Below are 27,899 nucleotides of genomic sequence, written 5' to 3'. Positions count from 1 at the left end.
TGAACAAAATCAATTAACTGGTTTTTGGGTTTTTTGCAGTTAGCATTCTACTACCTGCTGCATTTATTTCTGATGATTAAGAAGTTCCTGCAGTGAGGTGTGATTCTGTGGATTTGAGCTTTGGGCTTTCAATAAAAGGTGTCTAGAGATATCTCTTTATTCTATTAAGAAAAGCATAATGAAGTAGAATCTTTAGATCATAGTGTGGGGCAAACCTAGCAGGGGGTAAGAGTTTTCCGCCTTCCTCTGAAGGAGGAAGATAGGTACTGCCTTTTAGTACGAAGAAAAGTGCGTGTGCCATTCCTGATCACAAATGGAAAAGGCTTTATGTCGAACTATTCAGTTAAACATTTTAAGAGGGGGCACCTTCAGGGAGGTGCAGAGGGGTGCCACCAAAATGGCACCACTAGGGAGCCTCATCTGTTTTGGTTACATCTGAGATGAATAATTTATGGCTCATCTATATCCGGTGGCTTGGAATGTGCACCATAATGGAAAACAGATAAAGAGGATAACAAGAGACCTCTGAATGTGTTGCTATTTTGGGTATTGCTTTTAATTAGCTAACTGGTGGTTTTCATGTTGAGTAAAGCAGTGATTTAACTGGTGTTTTATCTTAAAACGTAGCAAATGAATTAGTGGATGATATCCCTGTTGAATTACTACTCAAGTAAACGAGGGATGGGGAATCTGTGGCCCTCCAGTGGTTGTTGGACTACAGCTCCCATTGTCCCTCACATTTGACCATGCTGGCTGGGGTTGATGGGAATTGGAGGCCAACACAATCTGGTTTCTCTCTCCCTAAACTAAATGATGAACTAACCGATCAGCTGAGCCAGGGTTCCTCAAACTCGGCCCTCCAGATGTTTTGAGACTACAATTCCCATCATCCCTGACCACTGGTCCTGCTAGCTAGGGATCATGGGTGTTGTAGGCCAAAAACATCTGGAGGGCTGAGTTTGAGGAAGCCTGAACTAATCTGTGGAAAGAGACAAGGATATCCACTGTCTGCTTTGGCAATAGGACACTTCAAAATAACCTAATACTAAAGGTGTTGTGATAAACCATACTGAACTGAAGAGGCCAATTTGTGGGCACCACTGTCTTTAATAGCCTGAGCCATTGCTGCATGAGTCCGTGGTGGTTATCAGACTCCAAGATTCCTCATTCTCCTTCCCCCATCCTCACTCCAGCACACCAGAGGAGTATCATTTTTTGATCTGATTTATTTAATTATTAAGGACAGAAAAATTGCCTTGCTTGATCTGATCAAGCATGCTTCTTTCAAAGAAGCAACCTCCTGGATGCTTATAGAAGATCAGAAGCTGGGCACAAAAGAGATGGCCTTCTCCTGTTCTTTGTCTTCTGCATCTGACAGTCTGTACCTGGAGGCCTCATTTATCCACAACAGCAATAACTGATGGTAGGCTCATTCACCATGAATTAAAATTATTAATGTTACAGGCTTCACGTTAGGACTGGAGGATTTAAACCTACAACCTCAGACGGAGGCTTCATGCAAAAAGGATAGCGCAGCAAAAATCGTAGCATATTTAAAGGACAACTTTCAGCCAACTGCAATTGCCCACCCAAGGATATCACTGAGAGAGGCCCTTCTCCATGTTCTGCCACTGTCAGAGGTTCAGCTGTGTGTGGTCTTTAATGCCCTTCTCCACCAGAACAGCCATCCATCCCCCACTTTGCCAGCATTTTAACAATAACTACCAGTGATGCTAATGCCCATTCAATTCAGCCTTCCGTCCAAAGTGATATGTTCCTTAAAATGAATGGCTGCGGATGGTGACTGAAATGTATTTTCAGTAATCCCAAGCAGAAATAGCATAAAATAAGGCAAATATGCACTGCAGCTTGGCACACTGGGACTCTGTCTCCTTGTTCCATTCATTTATATTCGTATCAGCAACACCAGACTGTCATTTAACCAAAGGAGCTCATCTATCAAAACCAAGATTGCTATTTTTTCAGTGGCTAATACAGATGGCCAAATCAAATACCGTTAGGAAATAAGGATCTTAATGGTATATGTGTTATACAACATGCCATAGAGCGGGTTCCTGGTCAAAGTAATGCTCTGCTGTAGTGTCAAGAACATCTGCTTCACTAAAACACTCCTCTTTGGCTAAGTAGTGCAAAATCTAAAGATGGCAACTTTTCCAGTATTTCAAGAATACTGCTCAGGACTAGCTCCAGGGTTGGGGGGGCGGGTCTCACAAAGTGCTGCCTGGGGTGCCACTTTCAATCTCACACACCCCAACTTCAGACTTACTTGACGGAAGCAGTATGTGGTTTATGAAACCATCACTTTAAATCGTCCACGGTGCCATGGGTACACCAAAGCACTGTGGGAAATGTTGCTGTTTGATTTGTCTTTTCTCAGACCAGCAAAATCTGACTAAAAAACTTAACTTAGCTCAGTCCAGACACTGAGGTCCTCCTCTGAGGGTCTTCTGTTGCTTCCCTCATTGTGGGAAGTGAAGTTATGGGGAACCAGGCAGAAGGCCTTGTCAGTAGTTGTGCCCTCTCTGTGAAACGCCCTCCCTTCAGATGTTAAGGAGATAAAGAACTACATAACGTTTAGAAGACATCTGAAGACAGCCCTGTATCAGGAAGTTTTAATGTTTGTTATTTTACTATGCTTTATATGTGCTGTAAGCCTCCCAGAGTAGCTGGGGAAACCCAGCCAGATAGGTGAGGTATAAACAATAAAAATATCATCATCATCATCATCATCATCATCATCATCATTATCATTATCATCCCGCATTCGCTTCATATTTAAACCATGCATGTACCTATGAGATAGCCACTGCACATGTACAGATGATAGCTTCACAAATAGGAGCTTTGCAGGGTGGTACAGAGGTGAGTTGCCAACAAAGGTCCGTATAGTAAAAGCTATGGTTTTCCCAGTAGTGATGTATGGAAGTGAAAGCTGGACTATAAAGAAGGCTGATCGCCGAAGAATTGATAATTTGAATTATGGTGCTGGAGGAGACTCTAGAGAGTCCCATGGACTGCAAGAAGATCAAATCTCTCCATTCTTAAGGAAATCAGCCCTGAGTGCGCACTGTACGGACAGATCCTGAAGCTGAGGCTCCAATACTTTGGCCACCTCATGAGAAGAGAAGACTCCCTGGAAAAGACCCTGATGTTGGGAAAGATTGAGGGCACAAGGAGAAGGGGACGACAGAGGATGAGATGGTTGGATAGTGTTCTCGAAGCTACGAACATGAGTTTGACCAAACTGCGGGAGGCAGTGGAAGACAGAAGTGCCTGGCATGCTCTGGTCCATGGGGTCACGAACAGTCGGACATGACTAAACAACTAAACAACAACAACACAGAGGTGAGTAAACATGTTTGTCAAGTGAAGACATCCTCGCTGCCTCTCTGATGTGTACATTACAGTGCAAGTGCAATTTGAATGTCAGAGGTGGGAAATGGCTTTGCTGTGCTTAATTAATGTGTACATACCCCCAGTCTACAGATCTATAAACCTTTCTGCAAGCTGGTTCACCCACTGTACTTGGGACTGGAACTCAGGGCTTGCAGTACAACGTGGAGGCAGAAACTTTATTGCATGTACAGTGGCCCTTTTTGAACAGAACTGCGCAGAATGCAATGTGTGGTTGCTTCCTGCATCCTTTTAAAATGCATTTTACTTAGTGCTGTGGTGGTATGCCGTGCTTTGAAGCCCCTCCAAGAAGCTTTGCACTGCAAAAACAAGAAAAAGAGAGCTCATCTTGTAAGTCAGAGGAGAAACCACATTGGAATCTAGCAGGCCATTGATGGAGCATGGCAAACTTAAATGGGTCATCCCTGGTGGAATTTGTTTTCTTGCTTTTCAGACCCTGCTCCCCCATACAGATTATCTAACCAGATAATTGGAACAATAAAATAGTGACAAATTGGCAACTCTAACAATGACTGCATTTTCAGTTGTGCTGCAGGGAAAGTGGTAAAAGCATTGTAACCAGCCTACAAAAAGGGATGACTATGTTCCGTTGCTCGGTCCCAGCGCCTGCCAACCTAGCAGTTCGAAAGCACCCCGGGTGCAAGTAGATAAATAGGGACCGCTTACTGGCAGGAAGGTAAACGGCGTTTCCGTGTGCTGCGCTGGCTCGTCAGATGCAGCTTTGTCACACTGGCCACGTGACCTGGAAGTGTCTCCGGACAGCGCTGGCCCCCGGCCTCTTAAGTGAGATGGGCGCACAACCCTAGAGTCTGTCAAGACTGGCCCGTACGGGCAGGGGTACCTTTACCTTAACCTTATGTTCTCTTTATCGCAAGTGACTTTGGGAAAGCATGGGTGCCTTCTCTAAATCATATCCCGTTGTTGCACTACTTGTATGATGCTTTATGAGTGCAAGCAGGAGAATGGGTATTCCATATGCATCATTATTATGTACTTGGCATTACCACAAAAAGAGATTCAAGGGACACACCTTGAACCAGCCTTCCGATTGTGTCCCTCATAATTTAATGTTTGGCGTTTTATTATATTGGAAGCCACTCAGAGTGGCTGGGGAGGAGTAATAATAATAATAATAATAATAATAATAATAATAATAATAATAATAATGGCATATATGTTGTTACACTTATACCTCACTTTTTCTCAAATGAGGACACTTCTCCCCTCTCCATTTTATCATCACAGATAGCTTTGGCTGTGATGTAGCTTAGGGTGAGAGAAGGTGATTGGCCCAAGCTCACTCAGTAGGCTTCATGGCTTACTGGGGATTTGAACCCTTGTGTCCTAGGTTTCCGTAAGAGAAAACACTTGACCATTATGTGTGTTATGTGTGTGTGTGAGAGAGAGAGGGAGGGAGGGGGAAACAGAAGCTTCGGCAATAGTTAATTTAAGGAGGCAGGCATATCTTTTCATTCAGCACTACAATAAAATGATGGTTGAACATGTTGCACATATTCTCTCTCACAGTTGTTGTCCTCCCTGTGCCAGATGTTATCCGCTTTCATCAGCCAAGCCATCTTCAACCGTTTTCTCAACATGAGCCAACCAATTCCCAACTGCCACATGAACACAGCTAGCTTCCATAAAATCAACATTCCAGGGTTACCCCTAGCAACCTAATGGAAGTGGGTTTCTTTCTGTGAGCCTCATAAAATTGTTACTGATCAGGTTCGTGCACACCACTACCAATCCAAATTATAGCATTAATGGAAGCCTGTTGGAAAGGGCATTAGTTTGATGCAGTACATTAGCTGGTATGTAATGGATGGACAAATAGGGGATGGGTCAAGAACTATCATAAAACACTGTGTACCAGTGTTTTAGGGATTAAACTGAGACCTAGGAAGATGCTTCATTCGGATTTTTCCTCTACTATGAAACTCATGAGACAGCCTCAGACAAAACCAATATTCTTTCCTCAGCAACCACTCAACACTGGCCTACTTCACAGGGTTTGTTTTATTTTAGTTTATTTATAATATGTCTTTCAAAATAATCCCTCCCAAGGCAGCATACAACAAAAATATTGAATTAATGTGTTTAATTGAAGTCATCACTAAAAATGTATGTAGTGTACAGCAAAGTGGACGATCCCCAGTTCTCCATGACCCACTTCTAGGATCTTGAAGTAGAGCAGAGCAGCAGAAGCCATAGACTGTAAGTAGCAAGGTTCAGTATGTATTTACTGATTTAACCCACAGTGTATTCAGCCTACACACGATGGACCTGATTCAATGAATGAAATCTGCTAGCAGAAGCCAATGCAAAGTCTACCATTAACCAATGGGCTTTCCAGCCCCATTCCCTTGTGTGCCCCCTGCACCTGTCCAATTGACTTGGCAGCAAAACCCAGAATAGCATGGGGGGGGGAGGGGAGATCATTCCATCTGGCAAGCTGAAATGCTTGTACAGATGGAATGATCTCCTTAGTGCTATGCTGATTTCCTCAAAATACCTTTAAAGCACAACTGAAGCACATTCTGTTCCTGAAAGAATTCTGGGCACTGTAGTTTATTAATGGTTGCTTGGAATTGCAACTCCATTAAGTGTACCTGACAGTGCCCAGATTTTTTTGCATTTCTCTCTTGATTAGGGATTTAAAAGAAATAGCTTTACAAGTTGTGTGTCTTTCCCAATTTGATTCTCTTACATGAGTTTTGCATGTATTGTGGTATTTTATGCATTGTGACTTGCAGGGTTTTTGGGTTTTTTTCATAGTTTGGTCATTATTTATTGTAATTGTTAAGAGTAAATTTCTGTTTAATTATCATTTGCTGATGTTTTGAGAGTTAATTTTATTGTGTGCTATTATATCCTAATCGATTATTGAATATTACTTTATTTGATACAAGCTGTTCCATTTTAAAGTTATGTTTTGCTATGACTTTTTGTATTGGGTTAGATTATTATAGGGTGTGTCATTTGCTGTATATTTTGTTGCTGCCAACCACCTTGCATATGTTGTTGTTTAGTCGTTTAGTCGTGTCCAACTCTTCGGGACCTCTAGGGAGTCTTCTCTTCGCATGAGGTGGCCAAATTATTGGAGCCTCATCTTCAGGATCTGTCCTTCCAGTGAGCACTGAGGGATGATTTCCTTAAGGCAGTATACACATTAAAAGTAAAATGAAATGTGCACACACAGCCTAATAAGTGGCAGTCATGCCACACGAAGGGGAATCCGCATTCAAAGAGACTGTGGGAACTGAGAGCGCTCTCTCTCAGCAGGCGCATGTATCATGTGCACTGATTATGAGACAAAGGTATAACAGCGACATGGCTGAGTGGGCTTCATTTGTCTAGCTCTCCAAAGCAACATAAATAGGCCCCAGCTGGTCATCCAATTTTGTGTGAGTAAATATATTAGCAATGTAATTGTGGCACAGCTGAGTAAATCAGTGATATTTGCATGCCAGCACAGGTGAGACCCAATCTTTATCACTGCCTGCTCATATATCCCCTCAATCTCGTTTCATCAGCTCGTAAGTAGCCCTTATCCAGTAGTCTCTAGTGAGCGCTGACAGATGCACAAAATCAAGATAAAGGGGGCCAAGTTCAAAGGAAGCTTTCTCCAAAATTTCTCATCATGGTGGGAAAAGGAAAGGTGGTTCTCCTCTCAAATTCTACCCTGGCAAATGAGAGCCTGGCAGTCGCTTAGGCAGTTCCTCATCAATCCTCCCTCTTCGCTCCTTTATCCACTTCCTTCTACAAACTTCTTAGGCCGTAAGAAAAGGAGCTGCATATTTGACCCCGTCTTAGCAACCTTTTAGAAAATCATATTCAAACAACTTTTCCCCAAAGGAAATGGAACTGTTGTTTTATTTCCAAATGCTACAAAACAGCCCAAAGACTGTAATTGCTACTTCAAGCTGACAGTTATTTTCAGAAGAAGCATGCCCCTAATCCTACTGATGGTTTGCAGGTCACAAATAACATACAGCTGTCAAATTCCTATTGAGATAAACATGCAAACACTTATTTAACTACTTTATGACTCTGAGTCTCTCCCTACCCCCCTTTTTTTACCAACCATAGACATTTCATCTACATAATATCTTTTGAAATTAGGGCAAGAAATAGAGATTTCGCATACCAAAATGAGTTTTTATTCTTCAAAAGGAAGAGCTCTGCCCCATTGTTGTCCTTCCGTGATATATTGCAGTGCTGCTGCATCAGAAGAACGTGGGGGATGGATGGATGGATGGGTGGGTGGGTGGAGAAGGGCAGCAGGACAGTGAGGTGGAATCGGGATGAGTGAGAGTACCAGAAAGGAAAGGGCTGGTGACCAAAAGTGCTTGCTGTGTCAGTTGATTAGGTAGGACATTATCTCTCATTCTTTATTGAGTGCCTGCATACTTCTGTTTGTTTAGTTCCATAAATATACACAACAGTTGGTTCAATTAATGTTCAGTATGTGCTGATTCAGGACTGCAGAACTTGAGGGAGTCACACTCTGGTCTCTGCATCACATGGGCAAAGTGAAGGACAACCAAGCACTATCTATTGGCTTCTGATTGACCTGCAATGTGGGTCTAATGCCGCTGGACGACACTGAAAGGTTCTTGTAAACCTTCTTCTCCTTCTTTGGCGATCACTCGTAGCTGAGTAAGATTGTCTTCCATAAACACGGTTTTAACAATGAGTCCGTAAGTGACATTGGTTTCCAGGCAGGAGTTGATCACGGTGTGGATTTGCCAAGCGTGCCTTCCTCTTAGCACATTTCTCCCTTGTGTCCTGAGTTTGAGTGTCTTCAAAGCCCATGACACCTTTGGTAAAGGCTGTTCTCCAACTGGAGCACTCGCAGGCCAGTGTTTCTCAGTTGTCAGTGTTTATACTACATTTTTATATATATGCCTTGAGAGAGTCTTTAAACCTCTTTTGTTGACCACCAGCATTACGCTTTCCATTTTTAAGTTCAGAATAGAGTAGCTGTTTTGGAAGACGATCATCAGACATCCGCACATGACCAGTCCAACAAAGTTGATATTGAAGAATCATTGCTTCAACACTGGTGATCTTTGCTTCTTCCAGTACACTGGTATTAGTTCGCCTGTCTTCCCAAGTGAGTGTCTACTATCATATGAAAGAAGGTGTAAAAATTATCAGAGACACCGTTGATGGAATCTTTCGAGGAGTTGGAGTTGGTGTTTATACGTGGTCCATGTTTCACAAGCATATAGTAAGGTTGGTAGTACAATAGCTTTGTAAACAAGCACTTTGGTAAACCACTCCCAGTATGAGCTGCAGTATTCAGTGTGAATTACACGGCAGAGCTGATATGAATCACTCTATTCTAGCCACAGCCCCTCCCAACATACCTTATGGAGAATGAATTGTATTTGGTTTGGAATTTGCATTAGTGGGCATATACAGTGGTACCTTGGTTCTTGAACTTAATATTTTGCAGGAGTCCATTTGACTCCCGAAACAGTTTGAAAACTAAGGTGCAGCTTCCGATTGGCTGTGGGAGCTTCCTGCACTCAGGCAGAAGCCATGTTTAACTTTTGGCTTCCGAAAAGCATTCACAAACTGGAACACTCACTTCCAGGTTTGTGGCGCTCGGGAGCCAATTTGTGCAGGAGCCAAGGCATTTGAGTACCAAGGTACCACTGTATATATGGTATATATGGTACCCTGCTCAGGGAAGTTTTCAGTGTGTGATATCTTAGTGTATTTTTGGTCTTTGTGGAAGCTGCCCAGAGTGGCTGGGGAAACCCAGCCAGATGGGCGGGGTACAAATAATAAATTATACACACACACACACAAAAAAAAAAATTCACACTAAATAAGAACTCGGTAAGATGGTGAATTCTATTCTTGCTGCTACCTCTGGAAAGGTTTTGAGATGGGGATAGCACATTGGCAATCCATCCCTCTCACCTTAAAATCATTATTTATAAATTCCTATGGACAACTCTTATCCATCTCTGGGATGTAACTGGGAATATAACTTTTTTAAAAAATGTAAGAACTATTCCATATAAGAAAAGTACATTTTGCATTCAAACCTGCATCATCAAAATTTGTGAAATTTTAATGTCACATTGAATATTCATTTCGGATCGTGGAGCTAAATTTCCTTAAAGGCATCACAGAATTGTTTTCATTGTTAAAATCAAGTGTTATGGGGCAGGATGGTGGCAGAGAGAATGCTCAGCTGTTATTCATTGCACAGACTGATTCTATTCTCGATATTCATTTAAAAACTTTTTAAAGAGTTCAGCTAAAAAGGGGGGGGGGGGCATAAAGATTGTGTGATGGCAGACTGCAGCAAAAGAGGGTAGATATCCAAAATCAGGGCAGGGAGAGAGAAAGCACCAAATCATCATTATAATTTGACAGTACAAATCAATCATTTGTGACCCAGAGCACTGCAGGGGGCTGTAGTACAAGTAACAGAGAAGCCAGATTGCAGCTCGTGGAGAAACGTTGCCGAGACAGATTGTCAGGGAAATGGCTGCCTTCCAGTAATTCTTTACAGAATATGGGGAAAGGGAACAAGTATTCATTTTGACAATTATCAGACAGCTGATTTGAGAGAGGAATTTAGCTCTTTTTCAGAGTGGGGGAGTGCCATGACATTTGGAAGGTGATAGAAAAAGATGACAAAGCATAAATTTCTAAATAAAGCACAAAGAGGACATTTTGCAAACCATGATACATGGAGCAAAAGGGGCCTATGCCACCTCCGGAGACTATCTGGAGTCAAAGCTGCTCAGGGGAACAGACAGAATTGTGAAGGAACTGGTGCCTCTGAGCACATTCCCAGCTCAGATCAGGAATTTTGTATCTGTACCAGAATTCTGCCCAGAGCTCCTACACACAAAAATCTACTCCTTGTCTATCCCAAGTTTTATTTGTTTCAGTAGGCAACTACAGAAACAGAGAGGAAAACCCTTTTTAATTTTTTTATTTATTGAACTGATATACTGCCCTATACCCACAGGTCTCAGGGCGGGTACCTTTTAGTACCTTTAATTTCAGGTTGTTGTTTTTTATTAATAGTACATGTGTGCCACGCAGTAACTTAGTTTCTTGGGAGGCTTATTTATGTGAAAGGGGATTACAGAGAAATGAATGTACATGTTTCGCCCTTTCTGATGTTTATTATGTTGCTGCCCCTTTAAGTAAAAGTAAACAAATAAGTTAAAGTCTGGGAAAGTGAGGGGAAAGAGGTAGACCCCCAAGGGCAGTTGAGTGAAAGTTCTGTCATGGTCCTACTCTGTTTAGGCCCCTATAGAAATGTTGAAGTGGCTCTGGGTCAATAAAAGTTTGTTCTGTTTGCATCTCTCTGGGCTGGACTGTAACATTTAGCAACCTGGGAGGATTTGACTGAAAGGGTCTCACCCTGTGAAGGGCAAACCTACAGAGCTGTGGAAGAAACAGCTTTGCTTCCACAATTCCCAGCCAAATAACCAGAAGCATTATTGTAGCACCCTGCTTGTGGTTAACGCTTAGCTGGAATGAAATATTCAACGCAGCAACAGAGAAATTAAAATAATAATGTATTTGTCAGACAAATAAATGAGAGGCACAGTGGTATATGGTTACCAAGCTCTGGCCTGCCTCCTGCCATTATGGCCAGCACTTATATTCCCTCAGCCCAGCCCCCTTGCTCCTCCTTTGGCTGCCTCTGTCCAATCAGCCTGGTTGAAATTTCTATTGGTTGTTTGCTATAACCAATCTTAAAAGATACACCCATATCCTCCTGTCCTTATATGGAACACAAAGAGCTATATATTGTTACATCTATAAATGACAAATAAGTAGTAATATATCTTACATGTGTCTCAACAAGGATCCTTAATTACCAGCTCACCTCTTGCCTTCCTTGCCCTCCAAAACAGATGGTTAATAATTTTAAATTTTTATCTTGATCAGATGTCAGAGACCTTGGGTTCATATTCTCATGCATCATCAATGAAATATCTCCTTTTGGAGGTCTTTAAACAAAGGCCTGACACCCATTTGTCATGAGTGCTCGATTGGCGTCTCCTGTCTGGCAGGGGGCTAGGCTCATCTGCCCCCCTGGTCTCCTACAGCAATATGACTCTATGAAATAAGAATTTAACATTTCTTTCTTTCTAGATCCTTTGCATAATTATATTTAAGCTAGTATATTTCATACATTATCATAGATAGCTTTTTAGAAGGATAAACTTCCTCAAAGTAAAAAGGAAGGAACAGTTTACAGCCTCAAAATAAAATAGGAAAAAAGCCTCTTCCCCTGTTTACACTCCCCCCCTTCTCCAGCCAGTTGCTTTGTTTCCATGTGCTCTTGGCCTTTTGTCCTGTGGCTCAAGTTTAACGGTTTTATTTTACTATTTACCCATTCCTAATTATGTTTATCTCTGCCCTTTTTTATCTTCTGTAACATGTAGGGTCAGTGTCTTCACTCTCAGTCTGTAATTCCAGCTTTTACGACTTTGAGAATTGTTTTCTGCTATAAATCAAGGGGCCCCTTGTCTAGGAGGAAAACATTGCCAAGCAGCTGGCTGGTCTTCTGCCTAGCATGAAACATTTGAAAATCTAAGCCCATTTAATTTAGGAACCTGATCAAGATATAAGCCAATATAAGCCTTGATTAAAAATGCAGTCTATATTCAGATGCCTCATTCCCCCCTTTCAAGCTCAAGGACCTTGCTACCAAGCGTCCTTGATAGCTTGATCTTCATCATATTCCTGAGGTAAAGCTCTGTATAGGGCCATGATATGAGGTAGAGTTTCATTCGGAATCATCTTGCTAATTGTACTTCTAAAACATGAAATGATACATGGCATCATACATAAAACCATCACTACTACCGTCAAGAAAAACAAGCAAGACAATAATATCCCTTTGAGTCCTGTGACATTAGGTAACCAGTTAGTGAGCCATCCCATATCCCATCCTTCCCATGTTTGTACTGGGACATGTGCTATACTCTCCATCTTTGTGGCCAACACACGGATTGCCTCACCATTATCAGAAATGTTAAAGCAACAGGCATTCCCTGTCAAGTTCAAGACTCCACATAGGCCTCCCTGCCTGGCAAGTACATAATCCATTCCCATTTTCAGCTGCAAAATGGCGGCTCTACTTTCATCCAGCTGTTGTGCAATAAGTCTCAAACTCTGGGCCGTTGCATTGGTTACAAGTTCCACTACTGCTTGTAATCGAATTATTCTGTTTAGATTATAAATAGGATCCCGTGCCCCTTGTATGAGCTCACCAGGATTCCAGGAGGCAGGATCATAATAGGCTATAATGCGCTCTGGTGGCCAATCATCAGTATCGCTCCAACTTTGGGTACTTCCTCCTGCTATATGAGAAATATCAGCGTTTCTTCGTGTTCGCTTAGCTGAACTAGTGGGCATAATCCACATTGGTGGTAATACCTATCCCAGGAAACAAGTCCCACTCCATTTGGAAGGGAGTTTCTTGTATGCCCATTCTCCACATATCCACCACAACCATCGGGTCTGAGGTTTTTGGTACGTGGAGTACAGAAGGCGAAATATCACAAGGGGTATAGAGTTCACAGTGCAGTATGTTAGATTGCCTTTCTCTGTCACAGTTATGTTCCATACCACTTTCCATGCATGAATAAAAGGAGGTGCACAGGGCAAGGTATTCCGAGTTCGATAGGTAGTACCGTTTGCCCAGGTTTAACTATTCTTAATATAATCCCAAGTATAGTGGCAATGAGAAGAGCCTACCATGGGAGAATCAGCTGCATCTGATGATTTATGTACACAGAATTCCCCTTGTACAGGTATAACTCGTAATGGTTTAGTTGAGTTCCATCCGGGGAAATTCTGTACTTTTGTTTGGTGTGGCATTTCGCTTACCATACCAATGGCATTTAATGGTATTGGTAATAAGGGCATACCTCCCTCTGAATCATCTGGCCCAAGAGAGCAAACAAGGCAATTGGTCCTATTTGCAACATTGGCTACCATCTCAGCTAAGCCTACCCACATATTGTGGTCATAGCGGAATCCATATTTAGCAAATTTGGTCAGATTCAAGGACCCTTCCCCTTCCCAAGGGATCAGGATTAATAATAAAATCATGTTGATGTCTAGCATATGCATTCCTTCCACAAAAGATTACCTTATTGTGATAGCATAAAACTATTAGTCCCAATATAATTCCCCCAGTGACAGAAATGGGGAACCACCAAGACCAAAACATATATCCCAAGGATCCCCAATGTGTAATATCTCTGATAATTGTTCCACAAGGGGGGCAGTCAATTAATTGTATAAGAGAATCTTTCCTTTCACAATCGCTGGTTCAGATGCTCCTCAAGCTTCAGGCGTGCGCAGGTCAGCCAGCTTCCAGGTTGTGGCTGCAGCAGGCCGGTCGTCTAATGTTGCCCGTGACCTAGCCCGTTCCCCGTAGGGCTAGATACAGGGTTTTTTTTGGAGAGAGTCAGTTTTAAAGGATTAGAGGGGTCACCTTTGCATGTCCAACTGCCTTCGGACTTCTTCAAACGGGAGTGATGAATCCAGGGGGTCACCTCAGCTACCTTCACCGCTGTTGGAGTAGAGAGCAAGACGGTGTAAGGTCCACGCCACTTAGGTGCAAGTGGATCACGTTTCCACTCTTTCACCCATATGCTATGCCAGCCTGGAGCTGATGAATCGGCTTGGCAATGCTGCACGGCGTGCGCTCGAGGGCCCACCTGTTAAGATAAAAAACAAACAAACAAACACGGGAGAGAGACAAAAACACGGGAGAGAGATTGCACTTGTCCCTGTGTCACATGGTCTCCTATTTGTTTGAGGTCAGTTGGAATATCCTGAACAAAGGAGGGCGGCCTCCCATACAGGAGCTCAAAAGGTGACAACTTAAGTCTTTTTGTGGGTGCGCACCGAACACGAAACAGTGTTATGGGTAACACGTCTACCCTCCTGAGACTTTAGACATATTAGTGGGCTTCTGGCATGCCCTGCAGATACCTTGCACAAGCGTCTGGCGGTAGGTGGTAAGCCTGGCCAGGTGAATTGCATTGTTTGGATCCCAATTAGGATCTTCCAAGGGAAAGTTGTCCTGGAGATGACGGTCAATATTAAAAATATTTCCCACTCTGGCCTGCTCACGCAAATATATCTGTGCCTTTTCAATTATGTCTCTCCTTTCCTCAGTGGTGAACAGAGTATTCAGGAGCTGGCGACAATCTGTCCAAGTAGGACTATGAGTATTTACTATTGAGGTCACCAAGTCCATCATAGCCTGAGGTTTTTCTGCGAAAGATGGGGTGTTTTCCAATTCATCAGACCTGTAGTCGTGAATGGAATATATTGCAGGGTCGAAGTTCGAGGTGGCCGTGGTCCGGGTTGCCCATTAACCAGCACAGGCTCCTCAAGTGCATCAAATACTCTTCTGAGAGGGGCTACTACGTGATCTTTCTCTTCGCTTTGCTCTAGGGGCCTCAAATCATAGGGGATGGTATTTGTCCCAAGGCGTTCTTTTAGCAGCTCTATACGCCTGGCTGTATTGCTTGCTGACCGATCAAGGTCTCCCTGTAACTTCTGTAATAATTCTCTAGGACTTGGATGTACAGGGGTTTGGGGTGGGCAATTAGTTGTTCCACTAAAGGAGACTGTAGATGGAGTTCTACTGGGACTCACAGGTGGAATAACCACTTCTGCTTGGGCTTCATTATAGGACTCCAATGCCTCCTGAAGATATTTATCATAATCTATCAAGGAATCAAGTTCTGTGACTCCAGCCCCATTATTCATTCCACTTTCTTGCCTTGGGGTTACAACTGGTGGAGGGTTTGAATTAGGCTCCCTTCGATGTGGAGCATAGGGTGGAGGTGGAAGCACCTCTTCCTCTGGTCCCTCAAAAATGGGTTTGAGTTTATTTGGCAAGATTCCTTTCCTAGCTTTGGCTTTTACAGCCAATAATTTGCATCATTGGACTTTGCATTCCCTTATCCATGGAGGATTTTTTATTTAATGTGCTCAGCCAGGAATCTATATATGAAAATTGTTCTGGGCACCCTCCAGTTTCTTTGGTGATGTTAGACCAAAGTTTGCTTACTAAATTTATATCAAAGGTTCCCTGAAATGGCCATCCAGTATTTTCTTTTGGCCACTCTAGTTCACATAACGTTCTCAAGCGTTCTGGCGTCATTTTGACTCCATATGCCCCTGAGAAGGCTTTCTTAAAATTATTTAACATACATTCAAGAGGTGTATTTTCCCCCCTTTGAACCCCCAACTCCCATTGTATGGCCCTGTGAAGTATCCACTCAGTCACTCACACACACACCTTACTGGGAAACGAAGTAGTACTCACTCCACACTTAGGTCAGCTACACATTGTACTTTCTCACACATGCAATGCGCTAGATACTTCAACCACACTCTACCTCCCAACTTTCCTTTCCCTACACCAGATCACCATCTGATGTACCCAGCCACCTAGCGTACTCAGTTCCCCTTTACTGAGACGCAGAAGTTTGATCAGGACTTCTCTTCCTCCCAATTAATTGGAGGGCCAAAACCCCTTAGTGCACTTACCCTTAGCTGGTTGCCTGTTTATTTCTCTGGTCCCCCCCGGTCCGTCGCCGTCAGTGGGCAGGGTATCAGACAGACGAGACTGCTGCGTTCCCCTGGAAAAAAATTTTCCCAGTGCGCGCTGGGTAGGCAGTGAGTGGTCCTCTCTCTTGTACCCTGCTCAGTAAGGCGAAGGGGCTGCGTTCCAGCAGACCACTTATCCGAGTCACGGCACCATAAAATGTAGCACCCTGCTTGTGGTTAACGCTTAGCTGGAATGAAATATTCAACGCAGCAACAGAGAAATTAAAATAATAATGTATTTGTCAGACAAATAAATGAGAGGCACAGTGGTATATGGTTACCAAGCTCTGGCCTGCCTCCTGCCATTATGGCCAGCACTTATATTCCCTCAGCCCAGCCCCCTTGCTCCTCCTTTGGCTGCCTCTGTCCAATCAGCCTGGTTGAAATTTCTATTGGTTGTTTGCTATAACCAATCTTAAAAGATACACCCATATCCTCCTGTCCTTATATGGAACACAAAGAGCTATATATTGTTACATCTATAAATGACAAATAAGTAGTAATATATCTTACATGTGTCTCAACAAGGATCCTTAATTACCAGCTCACCTCTTGCCTTCCTTGCCCTCCAAAACAGATGGTTAATAATTTTAAATTTTTATCTTGATCAGATGTCAGAGACCTTGGGTTCATATTCTCATGCATCATCAATGAAATATCTCCTTTTGGAGGTCTTTAAACAAAGGCCTGACACCCATTTGTCATGAGTGCTCGATTGGCGTCTCCTGTCTGGCAGGGGGCTAGGCTCATCTGCCCCCCTGGTCTCCTACAGCAATATGACTCTATGAAATAAGAATTTAACATTTCTTTCTTTCTAGATCCTTTGCATAATTATATTTAAGCTAGTATATTTCATACATTATCATAGATAGCTTTTTAGAAGGATAAACTTCCTCAAAGTAAAAAGGAAGGAACAGTTTACAGCCTCAAAATAAAATAGGAAAAAAGCCTCTTCCCCTGTTTACACTCCCCCCCTTCTCCAGCCAGTTGCTTTGTTTCCATGTGCTCTTGGCCTTTTGTCCTGTGGCTCAAGTTTAACGGTTTTATTTTACTATTTACCCATTCCTAATTATGTTTATCTCTGCCCTTTTTTATCTTCTGTAACATGTAGGGTCAGTGTCTTCACTCTCAGTCTGTAATTCCAGCTTTTACGACTTTGAGAATTGTTTTCTGCTATAAATCAAGGGGCCCCTTGTCTAGGAGGAAAACATTGCCAAGCAGCTGGCTGGTCTTCTGCCTAGCATGAAACATTTGAAAATCTAAGCCCATTTAATTTAGGAACCTGATCAAGATATAAGCCAATATAAGCCTTGATTAAAAATGCAGTCTATATTCAGATGCCTCATTATGGCTACTAGAGATGGGCATATTCTTTCCATTTTAATTCACAAACAGATATACTCCTGAATACCTAGGGGGTCTTGTGGCTGTGAAAAATCATGGCCATACTTTGGATGATGCCATCTGAGTTCCAAACCAAAAGGCAAGGTGCTTGCTTGTTTTTAAGGCAATGTTTCCCACACTTAGGTTGCCTGCCATTTCATGAATTTCTCCCTCTCAAATTTTGAACAATTTCATTCTAAGCAATGTGCTTCTTCCCCCTGCCCTTCCCAGCAATGCATCTGGAGATTCCCTCACACTGCATGGTAACACATCTTGAAGCTACCTCTCCCCCATCCACAGCACATGGTCAAGATATTCTGCTTCTAGCAGTGAAACCAGGTGAATGCTAAGTCAATGCTATTGCTTACTTTTTATTTGAAAAGGCTGAGACGCAAGCTGAAATGATGAAGAAGCATATTAAATCAGGAAAATAGGCATGAAAAACAGATGGTCAGAGGGACAGCCTAACTAGCGGAACAATTCCCCCCCCCCAAGTCAGCAAAACCTGTTACAGTGCTTGCCGTACTGTACGAGCCCAAAAAATAAAATAAAATAAATTTGGCTCTGGAAAACAAATGTAAAATGGAGCAGGCTAATAACAGAATGCAACGGAACTGTCTCTGGAAACTAGTATAGTTTTTTTATCTTTCCTTCAATTTGTACTTTTATAAAAGGCATTTGGAGTTGTAGGAGCCCTGTGGTTGATAACTCTGCAGGGAATTAAAACCACAGCTGAAATAGGAGCTACTAAACCTGTGGTAGCTTTGTAAAGGTTTTGCTAAAACAAGTAGCACGCCTTTCAAATTGTTTGGTTGACCAGACGGTGCACCACAAGATTACTGCTCCCTGAATGAGTTTGTGTTTCAGCTCTCCTCCTCATGGTCAACCCTCTCTAATTCTGCTCCAGAACTCTGCCAGAGTCTTAGCACTGAAAAGACTGCCCATTATTAAGATTTCTACAGTTTTGACATATAGGAAAATGTCAGCAGACTCATCTCCATGGGAATGTTGATGGTCTTTCATATTTTAAGTAACAATAATATTCCCCACAGCTTGGTGGCCAGAAGATTCATGAAAAGGTGCTCACTTATTTGTGTATGTATAAATTTTTATTATTTTGAATATTTGCTCCATGGTTGCCTTCCAATGAATAAACTGAGCTCACACAATAGAGCAATCATATGGGTAAAAGCAGTACAACTGGACTTCAAAAAAAACTCACAAAGCTCTTCATCATCATTTGCCTCATCTTCCATCTTTGAAATCTGCAGAGTTTTGACAGTTCAGCCAAGGATAGTTGCTGATGCTTGACTCCAGCCTCCTGCAGGGTGAATTCGTGTTAATTGGATTGTGTAGTCCAAACCTAACAAACCTTGACAATGCCATTTTGAATAGTTTTACTGATATTTCTGTCACTTACAGTTGAATAGTGGAGAATGCCTTGTTAATGTGTGTCCCTCTTTCCCCATCTTTCCCCTTATTCTCCTTCTTGTTGTATATGCTTGGCTGCTGCTTTGGTGTTCTGGTACCTCTGAAAGTAGAATCAAGAGCCTGTGGTTAACAAGAGGGGGAAATTCCTATCTGTTACCAGGGCTTTCTGGAGAAAGAAAATATTCCTGTTAGTTTTTAATATGTTGAAGCTAAAGGTAAAGGGTAAAGGGACCCCTGACCATTAGCTCCAGTCATGGCTGACTCTGGAGCTGCGGCGCTCATCTCACTTTATTGGCCGAGGGAGCCGGCGTACAGCTTCCAGGTCATGTGACCAACATGACTAAGCCGCTTCTGGTGAACCAGAGCAGTGCACGGAAATGCTGTTTACCTTCCCGCCGGAGCGTTACCTATTTATCTACTTGCACTTTGACGTGCTTTCGAACTGCTAGGTTGGCAGGAGCAGGGACCGAGCAATGGGAACTCACCCCGTTGCGGGGATTCAAACCGCTGACCTTCTGATCGGCAAGTCCTAGGCTCTGTGGTTTAACCCACAGCGCCACCCGCTACTGGAGTTTAAAGCAAGGACTTCACCTGTAACAAAATGTAATGTGGGTTATAACCTCTAAAGCAGTGATCCTGTTAGCTAGGGATGATGGGAGTTGTAATTCCAAAACAGCTGGAGGGCCAAGTTTGGCCATCACTGCTATAAAAGGACTCTGATAGATCAGCTTGTCACTTCGCATAGGCCCATGCCCACAGAAAGCAGTTAGAATCTCATATCTTCTAATATTTCTCCGATGAAAATAGGGACATCCTATTTCATCATCGTTATTATTCCCTGCCCATATGCCTGGGTTGCTCTAGCCACTCTGGGTGGCATCCAACTTATATAAAAACATTAAGCATTGAAAAACCTCCCTATACAGGGCTGCCTTCATATGTCTTCTAATGGTTGTATAGTTACATATCTCCTGCGCTCGGGGGTCGCATAACTCCATACCCTCTAACATTTCTCCAGTGCAAAGAGGGACGTCCTACCGTACCCTCCAACATTTCTCTGATGAAAATAGGGATGTCCTAAGGAAAAGTGGGACATTCCAGGATCAAATCAGAAACTGGGACAGCTTCTGAAAATCTGGGACTGTCACTGAAAAATGGGGACACTTAGAGGGTCTGGAATCTGTTCATCCTGAAAGCTTCTGAGCATGAATTAGATCCTTTCCACAACCCCCAGTGCCTCCCGTAAATCTAATGGGTCAGAGAAACTGGTCATCCAGAGGGAGTGGTTGGAAAGGCTTGATTTTGCAGCATGGTGTTTGCAACTGGCTTGGAGGCCCTGATTTCGCAATAATGGCGCTGTTTGTACATCAGAGTTTAGAGCAGAGAAGGGCAACCTGGGGCACTCTCAGTTCTTTTGGACACTATTTCCTGTAAGCCCCAGTCAGAATAGCTAATGGCTAAGGATGATGGGAGTTCTAGCCCAACTAGAGTGCCTACCCTGAACTTTAGAGGCTCCAAGACAAGCTAAGTGTTGTTCAGAATCCTTTGTAGACCCACCATGCCATATCAAATCTAAATTGAAATGGGTCCACAAATATTGACGTCTCAAATCGGCGACCAGGTCCTGAATCTACAGCTGGAACCTGGATTGTTTTCCACTCCCAGTTTTCTGTGGCACTCATAAGGGTCACTCTACATGATGGCTGCATCTGTGATGCCAGCATTTTCTCTGTAGCTACCTGCTACCTCCCCAAAAGCTTGCTACTACCAAATTGAGAAGTTTGCAGCAACATGAAAACAATAGGCTTGACTGCTTCAACAGCCTCATGGTGTTGATTTAAAAGGTGCTTCTTCAAGAGTGCCTGTTTGTTTGTAGCTGCTCTAAAAATTAAAAGTTCATGCAAAATCACTCACAGTTAATACAAAGATCTTGTAAATGTGTGAGGTGTAACGAAAACAGTTCTTTTTAAGGCTGGGAGAAAGTGTTAGAATGCTGGAAGAGCAAACCTGTAAAAAAGAGCTAAGAACTGAATTTGTGAGGAAGGATTAAGAGCCCCCAGTGCCACAGCTTGGTTTAGATTGTAAAAGCCTATAGGTATTTTACAGGGAGAACAGGGGTTTATTTAATGATATAGTAATATTATACATGATAGTATAACTAGGAAGAAATGGTCGGAGAGAAAGGAAAAAGTTTTTCTGAACTAGTAGATTAGGATGTAGTCAAATTCCCCAAGGGAAATGGCTGGAATAGATTTGCTTTGGGTTTTGGGTTTTCAAGATTAGACACCATTATAAGGAGTGATTTGACACATGAAATAAAATGAGTGATTTGGTCTAAGCAATATTAAATGTTTGGAAAATTTTCTACATTCCAGTTTGCCCTTTTTGAAAAAAGTGCAATTCTATATCTACTCAGAATTAAGCCCCAAGTATTATAGTACAGATGGGACGCGGGTGGCGCTGTGGGTTAAACCACAGAACCTAGGACTTGCCAATCAGAAGGTTGGCGGTTTGAATCCCCGCGATGGAGTGAGCTCCCATTGCTCGGTCCCTGCTCCTGTCAACCTAGCAGTTCAAAAGCATATCAAAGTGCAAGTAGATAAATAGGTACTGCTCCAGCGGGAAGGTAAACGGCATTTCTGTGCACTGCTCTGGTTCGCCAGAAGCGGCTTAGTCATGCTGGCCACATGACCTGGAAGCTATACACCGGCTCCCTCGGCCAATAAAGCAAGATGAGCGCTGCAACCCCAGAGTCGGTCACGACTGGACCTAATGGTCAGGGGTCCCTTTACCTTTATTATAGTACAGAGGGGTACAGGTGGTGCTGTGGGTTAAACAACTGAACCTAGGGCTTGCCGATCAGAAGGTTGGCAGTTTGAATCCCCGCGATGGGGTGAGCTCACGTTGCTCGGTCCCTGCACCTAGCAGTTCAAAAGCACGTCAAAGTGCAAGTAGATAAATAGGTACCGCTTCAACAGGAAGGTAAACGGCATTTCTGTGGACTGCTCTGGTTCTCTAGAAGTGGCTTAGTCATGCTGTATGCTGGCTCCCTTGGCCAATAAAGCGAGATGAGCGCCACAACCCCAGAGTCGTCCGCGACAGGACCTAACGGTCAGGGGTCCCTTTACCCTTTACTTATTATAGTACAGTGTACCTTGGTTCTCGAACGTAATCTGTTCCAGAAGTCCGTTTGACTTCCAAAATGTTTGAAAACCAAGGTGTGGCTTCTGATTGGCTGCAGGAGCTTCCTGCACTCAAGTGGAAACTGTGTGGGATGTTCAGCTTCCAAAAAACGTTCGAAAACAGGAGCATTTACTTCCAGGTTTTCGGTGTTTGAGTGCCGTTCAAAAACAAAGGTTCGACTGTATTTGCAAAATTATGAATTAACCACAGACTAAATTGAAACAAGCTATACTTAGCAGTGTGTTGCCACAAAGCAATATACAAAACTGAAACTAGTCATATACTGTACTGTACTCCCTTGTTTCCTTTTCCTGTTGGTCTCACCCATAAATGATTCCTCCCATACAACCAAATCACTTTAGTTCCTACTTACTCATATTATGAGTATGATAGGGTTGCTATTAAAAATATGTACATTATGTATTTAAAATATTTCTAACCCACCCTATATATAAATATGTACATTATGTATTTAAAATATTTCTAACCCACCCTATATATAAATATGTACATTATGTATTTAAAATATTTCTAACCTATCTGATATTAGGATGTGCTATAATCATCAACATCTTAGGAATATAATAACAAGAGCAATGCAGTGGAGACAAAAGGATGAAATTAACAGTAGCAAAAACAATTGGACCATGGCAGATATTAAATCTCCCATACAAGCCTGTTGAAAGAGGTGTGTGTGCATGTGTGTGTCTGAACTAGGGATGGGCAAGTAGGTCAATGTCAGGTTCCTTCAATTTCTCATTTTTCCTGTCAAATTCTGTTCCCCACATTTCCACAACAGTTTGCATTTTTTTAAAAATAATTCCTCATGAAAATTCATCAGTATTTTAGCCAGAACATCTCCTAATAGGCATATTTTTACATGCAATATAATGAATTATATGCAATTTCCCCTCATATACACATTTTCACAATACAGTTTCCTCTAAAATAATTTTTACTTGTGCATATACATTTCTATGAACAGCTTACCCTAGTTTATGCAATTTTGTACATGTTACTTTGCTGGATAAGTGCATTGCGACATTCGTAATGTGCAACTTTCAAAGGATGGCTGTGTTTCAGTTAATGTATTGTTTTGGAAAGTGCAAATTTTATTAGCTTGCCTTTAACTGAATCAAATTTATCTGCTATCACTCATACTTTATACTTTTTTGATGCATAATTAATAAAATGTAAGTAAATCCCTAAAAAAATTAACGGTTATAAGTAAGAAGGTTATGAGTAAACTAGATGTTTAATGCACAGAAACTGCTTTGCTGTGCTTAGTTTTCTAAAGAACCATCGTCATCAGTAATTGCTCTAGTTTTCATTCCCCTAGAGAAAGATGTTAACCACATCTGTTTTAATTACCGTATGCCTTTGCTATTCCAAAGAGAACAGAATTCTTCAGACTGGCTTAAGTAACCACCCCTCCCCACCCCCCACCCCAAAAATGTTTTAAGTATGCATGATTAGAGCATTTAAATAATCAACTGTTTTCACTAAACCTGCCATCATGGCTGATTGACAAAACATTGTTCAACCGGAAGTAGCAATTAATTACTTGATTGGGCCATTAAGCATCTGCTAAGCCTTTATAACTCAATAAACTTAACAAGTTTCATTAAAAATCAGTGGAACATGACTGGGGGTGGGTGGGGGATTCTAAAACCAGGTCTGGGTTTTTTAACAGGGTTTGTGTGCATGTGTGTCTCTAGCACAGCAATGATCGTTTGTGCCTTTTACCAGCAGACATAATTCCGTTCTAAAAAATGTGTGTTCTTTTATTTCCACAATAAATCAGACTGTTCTCTTATATTTTGGCTGGCAGGTGGTTAATGAGCAATCTTATTAGGCCATCCTATTGCCCCATTTGTCTGCGGGTGGAACTAGATGATAGAAGAAGCACAGGGCTGCTGCTTTTGCTGCCACTTCCATTTTTTTTGTTTTCCTCAACATAATGCAGCTTGCAATGTGATATCCTTGCACTGTGCATTTTCCCTCCATGGCAATTCACATCATTATAATGTTATAATGTATAGAGCAAGGTTTCCCAAACTTGGGTCTCCAGCTGTTTTTGGACTACAGTTCCCATTATCCCTGACCACTGGTCCTATTTCCGCAAAACAATGCCCACCTGTCAATCAACTGATGTCACTGGGTGAGTTCAGCTGATGGGTAGGGGTGGCATTCAATCCTCTGCAGCTGAGCCCCACAGAGAGCAGAACCAAAGCCTCTGTTCATCAGAGGAGAGTGGATAATTCAACCTTGCTCGGTGTTGCTTTGGCTGGAAATGACCTGGCAAAGGAGACCCCTGCAAATAGCAGAACTGAACCCTTCATTCATCAGCCAGTGAGCAATGAGTTCAATCCTCCTAAGTGCTACCTCACCAGCACACTGGCAAAGCATAACCCACCGCAGGTCAACTTTGCCAGGTTTGTAGGACAACTCTCCATATGCCACCTGATGGCATCCTGGCATCATATTTGGAGAGGGACGGGGGTGGGGACCCATATATACAGTTCTACATAGTGTAGGGCTGTCGTACATCCAGATTTTCCTGGACATTACCAGGATTTCAAAGGTGGGATTGACACCCGGGGAGAATTTCTGAAAGTTGGTGCATTGTCCTGGATCTTAGGCAAGTCAATTGAAAAATCACTCAACAACTTTCGAGGTGTCCTGGCTGTTATTTTTTGAAATATGGCAACCCTGACATAGTGCAAACCTCGGTAGTAGGGAAGTGAGTTACAAATCAAAAGTTTAGGCCTAGTTTTCAGCTCAAGCTCAATGTAGGCTCAGTTTTAAGTTACTGAGTGCAACTAAGCTAAAGTATAACTGTAGGCCTCAGTACACATGGGTGTGAGCAATGCACCAGATAGTTTACTCAGCAGATTGCAGCCTATAAATGCAAATTCTGGTAGAAGACCCAGGGGGGAAAGAAGACCAGGAGAGAGAGAGAGAGAGAGAGAGAGAGAGAGAGAGAGAGAGAGATCAGAATGGTGCTATGTGTCAACCCATTCCAGCTGCTAGAGAGTCCATCTGCTGTCATGCCTAAGAAGGAAACATAAGCAACCAAATCAGTATAAGAATTACAATCTTGATTGGTGGTCTGATGCTTTATTTCTGCTATGCATTAATATGATCTAACTAGGTTGCTTTATGTCTAGTGTTTGCTGAACCCCCACTAAATCCCATGGACTTCACCCATAACTGTACTTATTGCCTCTGAATCCAAAAGAACAGCTGCCCTTGGCAGAAAATTGCATGAATTCTTGTGCATCTGTCTTCATGGAAAAGATGTCAAACAAAACCTTGTGCCTAAACGAATTTTCACATGAAGAGAGTCCATGTTGGAAAACAGACTTAAAATTCACTGCGTGCTATCTGATAAAAGAAAACAATGACGATTATTTACAGGTGGTACCTGACCCCATCCAAATTAGCCAAAATAAAAATAACAGCAATAAGTGATGGAGATGTAAACAAAATGAAGGAACCTTATTCCACATGTGGTGGACATGCCCCCAAATAAAAAAAAAGGGATATGATCTATGAGGAACTAAAAAAATTATAAGCTAAAACATACATTTTTAAAGAAGCCTATTAGCTTCAGTTGATCGCCGAAGAATTGATGCTTTTGAATTATGGTGCTGGAGGAGACTCTTGAGAGTCCCATGGACTGCAAGAAGAACAAACCTCTCCATTCTTAAGGAAATCAGCCATGAGTGCTCACTGGAAGGACAGATCCTGAAGCTGAGGCTCCAATACTTTGGCCACCTCATAAGAGAAGACTCCCTGGAAAAGACCCTGATGTTGGGAAAGATGGAGGGCACAAGGAGAAGGGGACGACAGAGGATGAGATGGTTGGATAGTGTTCTCGAAGCTGCCAGCATGAGTTTGACCAAACTGCGGGAGGCAGTGGAAGACAGGAGTGCCTGGCATGCTCTGGTCCATGGGGTCACGAAGAGTCAGACACGACTAAACGACTAAACAACAACATTAGCTTTCCTATTAGGCATTCTAACGATAAGCATCCCAAATGAAAATAAAAGTGTTTCTTTATGCGACAACAGCGGCCCCCCAATTGTGGTTTATCATTAGACACACTTCACCTAACGCCTATGCCAGACCTTTCATATCTGTATTTGAACCAAAAAAAACTCTGTTCTGTTGTCTTGACTGGTTATTTCACCACATAGGGAGTGACTGGCTCATGGAGCCTTGGCATGCAATAGGATGATGGATTATGTGGGCATTTGGGCTGATCCAGCAAGGCTCTTATGTTTTTATGTACATGGACATGAGTAGCAGCCACAGAAGCCTGCTTCTATGCATCCCTTGATGGACGGGGTGCCTGTGATTTTTGCTTTTGTTTTGCAGTACGTGTCCCACTTATCCCCAAATCCATCCAGCAGCCATCACTATTCCCATGTTGTAGATAGGAAAAAGAGGTTGAGATATGTCAAGATATCACAAAAGGAGGGGGGAGAAGTACTTTATAATGCCCTTATTCCAAATTTATGCGCTCTCCCTCCCCTCCTGCAGGTAAAGACATTGAAGAAGCCGGGAGGGTGAATTGTCAGCCCATATTTTAAAGAGCAGTTCTGTCATAAGCAAAATGTTATGTGCTGCAGTACATAAAAGCTTTACCTGCGTATGAATGCAGCAGCACTGGCTTGTCAAAGGGGAGGGGAAATACTGAGCACTATTAAACAGAATGGGCCTCATTCTGGTCGCTGACACCTGCATATGTCTGAAAGGGAATGGGATTGTATTCGCATCAATGTTGTGTCAAAGAGAGCTGAATCTTCCTGGCTGCCAGTATCACTTCTGGTTTGCATCCTTTTTACAGGCCCTGTTGGGTAAGATTATTGAAAATCAAACAAGCCTATAGTACCATGAATATTTTACTGGGCCAAGGATTTTTAATACAGGAATCTGGTTCTTCCCATTTTCATGGCATGCCTGCCATGAAATAAAGCATGAAAGCAGCCAAGCAGCCTTTGATGAAATACATCAGGACAAGGTTGAAAGTAGTGCAATTACGAGATAAAACAGTGATGTTTTCCATCTTTTGAATTGACCCTGTGGCTGTCTAAGACTGCAAACCTAGCCACATTTACTTTGGAGTAAATGCCATTGAACATAGTGGGGTTTACCTCTGAGTAAACATAGCTAGGACTGAGTTGTATTTAAAGATATCAAGATTTGGTTTGATTTCTTTTTTAAAAAAACACACAACTAAGAACAGTTTTAATTTCTGCAGCTGTAATCCTGTGTACATTGCTTTGGAGAAAGGCAAACAGGGATCAATGGGAGCTTTTGAGTAAATAAACAGGAATTAGCTCAAGGGCGGATTTTTAATTTGCTTTGTACTTTGTACAACTGCAGAGTGATGCTGCCAATATTAGTGCGATTCCGTATTGTCTTGTGGATGCAATTAAAGAAAGTCTGTGTGATGCAATGAGTAGGGTGCTGGGTTCAAATCCCTGTTCAGCCACAAAACCCACAGTGTGTCTTATGGCAAGTCGATGTCTCTTAGTGTAGCTGAGCTCTCACATGGCTTTATAGAATAAGGCAGCTGCGGGGAAACGTTGGCCATCCAGATGTTGCTGAACAAAAACTCCCATCATCCCTGGTCACACTTGCTGGCCAGCAATATGTTTTCCTGTGAAGTCAGTTTAAAAAGAAGGGTGTGAGGGGTTGTAAGCTAGGTCCCGGCCTCTTGGCATAAGCCCTCCCTAAGTCATTGCAAGGCTGCATACATAATTCTCTCTCTGGCTCATTCCCAACAGGCCTGGAAGGGCTGGGTCTTGGTTTGCAAGAAG

General features: G+C 42.5%; 2 long non-coding RNA genes across 3 annotated transcripts in view; one reads left to right on the top strand and one right to left on the bottom strand.

The window, feature by feature from the left end:
- The first annotated feature begins 41 nt into the window (after nt 1–41).
- LOC308585382 lies at nt 42–18,474 on the top strand. Its single transcript, XR_014007354.1, has 3 exons — nt 42–138; nt 7,655–7,807; nt 17,686–18,474. It is a non-coding gene; the product is annotated as an uncharacterized lncRNA (long non-coding RNA).
- Nucleotides 18,475–18,541: 67 nt separating this feature from the next.
- LOC308585339 overlaps nt 18,542–27,899 on the bottom strand; it is a 78,622-nt gene continuing 69,264 nt past the window's right edge. For both annotated transcript variants that reach the window (XR_014007296.1, XR_014007297.1), the window contains exons 5-6: nt 18,875–18,985; nt 18,542–18,775 (exon numbers count right to left, since the gene is read on the bottom strand). This is a non-coding gene — a long non-coding RNA (uncharacterized lncRNA). The remainder of the gene's footprint in view (nt 18,776–18,874; nt 18,986–27,899) is intronic.

This window comes from Podarcis bocagei, assembly GCF_964188305.1.
Source record: "Podarcis bocagei genome assembly, chromosome: 4".
Classification (NCBI taxonomy): Eukaryota; Metazoa; Chordata; class Lepidosauria; order Squamata; family Lacertidae; genus Podarcis; species Podarcis bocagei.
The sequence above is the reverse complement of the archived record's forward strand: the minus strand, read 5'-3'. Positions and strand labels throughout refer to the sequence as shown.